The sequence below is a fragment of the Cupressus sempervirens genome, chromosome 7 (genome assembly GCF_028749045.1).
Source record: "Cupressus sempervirens isolate cs-2001-9-10 chromosome 7, ASM2874904v1, whole genome shotgun sequence".
Classification (NCBI taxonomy): Eukaryota; Viridiplantae; Streptophyta; class Pinopsida; order Cupressales; family Cupressaceae; genus Cupressus; species Cupressus sempervirens.
This window is the reverse complement of record NC_143124.1, coordinates 711,166,032-711,172,031: the sequence shown is the minus strand read 5'-3', so window position 1 is coordinate 711,172,031 and position 6,000 is coordinate 711,166,032.

Here is a 6,000-nt window from a genome sequence, read left to right as displayed (position 1 = left end):
TCAATCACAGGTACTCCCCCATATATGAAGCATCAACATTCAATCCAAATAAACGATAGCTCTCTATACCACTGGATTGATGCAATCTCTACCTACTCTAAAGTAAGAAGGTGCATGACCCCAAGCATACCTCACAAATAATCAAATGTATCCTTAGGTAAGGGCTTTGTAAATATATCTACAATTTTCTCCTTTGTACTAACATATTCGATTCTAATATCTTTCTCTGCAAATTTCTCTCTCAAAACATGATACTTAATAGATATATGCTTCATCTTAGATTGCAATACAAGATTCTTAGACGTACTTACTATACTAGTATTATCACAATGTATGATAACATGTTAAGTAAACTCCAATATCCTTCAACATCTGTTTCATCCATATAATCTGATTGCAATTGTTTGCTGCTGCTACATATTTTGCTTTTGTTGTTCTCTATGAGATACAATCTTGTTTCTTTCTTAACTAAGAAACCAATCTTCCTCCTACGAAAAATACTCCACCACTTGTACTCTTTCTCTCATCTATAATGCTTGCCCAATCTACATCAATATGTGCACATAGAGCAAAGTCATTTCATCTGTCATACCACAACCCAAAATTAGGTGTACCCTTCAAATATCTAAAAATCCTATTTACTGTTGCATAATGTGCTTCCTTAGAACAACTTAAAATCTTGCAACAATTCCAACTGCATTACCTATGTTTGGTCTTGTATAACTCAAATATTGCAAACCTCCAATCATGAATCTGTACTTCTTCTTCTCAATAATAGGTGTCTCATCTTTGCTAGATAACTTATGACTAGTTACCATAGGTATACCAATAGGCTTACAACTCTCCAAACTAGATCTCTTCAATAAGTCTTTCAAATACTTAGTCTGAGAAATGAAAATACCTTCATTGTTCTCCACAATTGTGAACCCAAGAAGTACTTCATCTCACCACTCATGCTCATCTCAAATTCTTTCCTCATCTCATTCGTAAATGCTTCACTTGCCTCATCATTTCCTCTAAAGATTATATCATCCACAAATTCTTCAATAATCAACAAACCATTTTCAATTTCTTTCAAATACAAGTTACTATCTACAATACCTTTAGCAAATCCCAATTTTTCCAAATATTTATCCAACTTCACATACCAAGCTCTAGGTGCTTGCTTCAAACCATATAGTTCTTTCTTCAACTTGCAGACCATATCTTCTTCTTTTATCAAAGGAAATCTTTTAGAATGCTCAATATAGACTTGTTCTTCAAGTTCTCCATTTAGAAATGTTGACTTCACATCCATCTGATACACTTTGAATTTCTTGTTAGCCCCTTAAGACAAAAATATTCATGCTACTTCAATTTTGGCAATAGGTGCAAATGTCTTTTCATAATCTATACCTTCTTGCTGTGAATATCCTTTGCATACTAGTCTAGCTTTGATTCTCACCACCTCTCCTTGTTCATTCATTTTATTTTTGAAAACCCATTTCGTTCCTATAATGTTCTTGTCCTTAGGTCTAGGAACTGATTCCCATGTATCATTCTTCTTAATTTGATCTAACTCCTCTGTCATAGTTTGAATACAAAAGTCATCTTTTCTAGCTTCATCTGTACTTTTAGGTTCTACTTGAGAAATCAAACATAACTCTTCATGTACCCTATTTCTTGTCATAAATTCTTTTTCTTTACTTCTAATAATCTAAGCAACAAGGTGATTCTTTGTCAAATTCTTATTTGGTGTTTCATTCTCAACTCTTACTTCTACTCTAGGTTCAAATGTTGGTTCCTCTTTCTATTCCACAACTTGGATATCATTTTGTAAATCATTGTTAATTTAATAAAATAATTCAATATTTTCTTGGTTAGCCTTAGGACGAGATTCTTCATCAAAATCATCATCAAGTATTCATTCTTGAACTCCAAACTTCTCATCCACTTTCACATTTGCACTTTCAACAATAGTCTTAGTCTTTTGATTAAAACATCTATAAGCTTTTCTTTTCAATGAATAACCAAGGAACACACCTTCATCACTTCTTGAATCAAACTTATCAATATCATCATCTCTCTTGATGTAACACTTTCTTCCAAAAATTCTAAAATACTTCACTGATGGTGCATGTCCAAACCATAATTCATAAGGAGTCTCATTTGTACCTTTTCTAATTTGTACCCTATTCATTGTATACATTGTTGTATTAACTACTTCTCTCCAGAATGTCTTTGATATATCATTTTCAAACATCATAGCTCTTGTTGCTTTTGTTATAAATTTGTTTCTTCTCTTTTCTATACCATTCTTCTCAAGCATTTTAGGAGCTGAAAATTGTCTCTTAATACCATTGACTTCACAAAAATTGTTAAACTCATTCGAGGTAAACTCTCCACCTCTATCCAATCTTGAAAACTTAATCTTTAATCTAGATTCATTTTCATCTCTATTCTTAAACACCTCAAACTTCTCAAATGCTTCAGACTTTTCCTTAAGAAATGCTACTCACATCATCCTAGTAAAATCATTAACACGAATCATAAAGTACCTTTCACTGTAGAATCCTCTTATCTTTGTGGACCACTCATATTTGTGTGAATGATCTCCAACCTTTCTTTTGTAGTGAACTTCTTGCTAGGAAAAAAACTTCTCTTCTATTTAGCCATAACACATTCCTTGCATAAAATATTAGTAGGCTTTACAACTTTAGGAAAATCCCTAACAACAAGTGTACTGCTCACTTTCACAATATTATCAAAATTAATATGACAAAACCTTTTATGCCACAATTAGTTTTTGTTAACTTTAGCAACCAAGCATGTCATCTCTATAGGATTCAGCTAGAAAAAATTACCTCTTGATCTTGTTCCAATACTAATCATCTCACCATTATTATCCTTAATGATACACGTCTTCTCTGTGAATTGTAATTGATATCCCTTGTCAACCAACTATTAAAAACTTAGAAGATTATGTTTTAGTCCATCAAAAAAATAAACATCACCTATGTAAGTTTTACCATCAAGAGTAATAGATCCTATTATCTTAATATGATAGGCCACATTATTTCCAAAATTAACAATTCCTCCATCATAACTGTTGAACTAATTTTTTTTTTATTCATATCACTAGTCATATGATGTGAACAACCATTACCTCTGATCCAATCAACTTTCTTCTCAACTTGTGACACTAGATCTCTTTCTTGTCTAACTTCTTTTTCAAGATTTTTTTCTTTTATAGCAACAAATCCTAACTCATCATAACTTTTTCTCAGACTTCTTTCATCTAGTTCATCATCATCATTTGCATACAAACGCTCTCTAGGCTTTCTACACTTGAAATTCCTTTTGTACTTCTTCAATCTTTTAGGACATTTACAAGCATAATGACCAACTTCATCACAAGTTCAACATTTAAATATTTTCTTACCATCTGGTTCTCTTCTCATAGGAAGGGCAATTCCTTCTTCAATCTTTATGTCTTCCTCTGATCTTGATCTACTACTACTAGCATAATCTCCACTGGTGCTTGCACTCCTAGATAGGGTAGGTCAAACACTTGGTGCATTAAAGGTAGTCTCCACTCTAGGAAAATCTCCAGACTATTTCAAACTTATTTTTGCTACTTCCAATCTTCGAAGATAGTCTCTCTAGAGAACTTCTCTAGTACAAGGTATCACTTCCTCAATCTTCTTGAATAGTGGTGTCAAAATTTTCAACATTTTCCATATGATCTCACCTTCTTCTTTAGTTCCTTCACAAGTCTTGATTCCTAAAACAATTTATGATATTCTACCAATATAACTTCTTACAGATTCATCTTCTATCATTTTAACTTCTTGAAATAGACATATCCAATTTTTAGTTCTAATATGTTCAACATGTTGATCACCTTCAAAAGTGGATTCCAAAGCTTTCAAAATTTCACTAGATAACCTCAAAGATTTTACTTGGATATACTCATTTTCAATAAGAGCTGACAAAAGTTCTTCTCTAGCAAGCATGTTACACATGAACAAATCTCTTTCAGCTTTAGTACATTCTTCAAGTTTTCTTCCTTCTACTATGATCTTCCCATTTTTAGTCATCACCTAGTATTGTAAACCCATGCATAGAAGATGTGTCTTCATCTCCTTTTTCTAGCTGTCATAGTTAACTCCATCAAACTTAGCACTTTCTTTTTTGAAATGACTCGTCATTGATCTCCTTAAGCTATTAAGCTTTTCCTTCAAGGATCTTAAGCTTTGACACCAACTGTTAGAAAGTAAAATCCACCAAGATAACTATGAAGCAACTATTGAGAAAAAGTCTTGAATCCCCCAAAGTTTTGCGATCCACTTTGAGTGACCCTAAATATAATATTTTCCACCCAAGGGATTTTTATGACATAACTGTGTGATCTCGTTTTGAGTCTTGTCCACAATAAGGGAAAGAAAAGATGCAATAAAGGCATGCATGCATAGAGAACAACAAATTTGAATAGGAACATCCTATCCAAGAAAAACCTAGAGAAATTCTAAAGTAGAACCAATTTGGCACATAAAGAAAGCAATAAAAAAGGAAAATTTTGATTTTGTGTAGAAAGCTCTAATTGACAAACTGTCGCAAACAAAACCCCATCATTAATCACTCTGAAATGTACATAATAAACAAATTAATCTCTGATAAATCTTCTAGATGAGCTATTTTCCAAAAAAATTGCATGTTTGCAAAGAAAGCTTCAACATGAAATAATTTTGAAAAATGGGAACTCAGATACATAAAATAAACATAGGTGAAACAAAATTATGCTGTCATAAACATCAAAAACTCAGGAATCTCATCTTAAAACAGAGCTTAGCAACAAGTTTGTCTCAAGCCAATGAGATATCTCTAACGATGATAGAAACAACATCATTGCCACAAAATACAGAGCCCTATAGCACTCAACATAACCTATGCAACAAACAACTAACAATTATGCAAATGGACAAAGATATAAAAGAAATAATTAGAAACTTTCTATGAGAAGAGCAATAATTATTTTTACCGAATTTTTTTAATTCTTTTTGTTAACTATATTAGAAAATCAATCAAGAAATAAAAATTTGGTAAAATCTTACAAAATTTCAATATAAAAATAAAATATATGAGCAAATCTCCCACAATAAACCCATGGACTTGATTAAAATAATATAATTACAATAAATAAAATTTTATTTGACAAATAATGATAAATTAAATTAATTCTAATGTCTTCCAATAATCATTTGTAATTTTATAAAATATAAAAATATTTAAAACACTATTTTATTTTAAAAAATCTTTTAAAGAAATTAGAATAAGGAAAAGATATAAATAATTAAAATAAATATTAAATTAATGAAATGAAGAAGAATAAAACTATTTTTTAAATTTAAAATATTAGAAAAAGACAACAATAAATGATATTTTTATTTAAAAAGGAATAATGATAGAACAAATATATTTTTACATGTTTGAACTATTTTTTAAAAAATGATATTAATTGTCTTGTATATAGTAAATTTTAAATTTAATGAAATGAAGAAGAATAAAGCTACTTTTAAATTTAAAATATTACATAAAGACAACAATAAATGATATTTATATTTAAAAAGTAATAATGTTAAAACAAATATAATTTTCGATGTTTGGACTATTTTTCAAAATTGATATTTATTGTCTTGGACATAATTAAATGAAATAATAAAATAATGAAAGGGTGCAAAATAATAATTGGAACTTTGAAGTCGGTGCAATCTAATATTAGAAAAGTAAATATTTAAATGAAGAAAAGAAATAGAAGTTGGGTTTTATATTAAAAGAAATAGAAGTTGGGTTTTATTTTAAAAGATAAATTTAAAACTGCAAATAAAATATATCTTGTTTGAAGCTTTCAGTGAGCAACTATTCTATTGAATTCTACAACTTGCAAAATTACATTTCAAGTAATTTGGTACAGTCCTAAATGGAAGGTTATAATGACATTTCTCAATTATCCAGTATTCT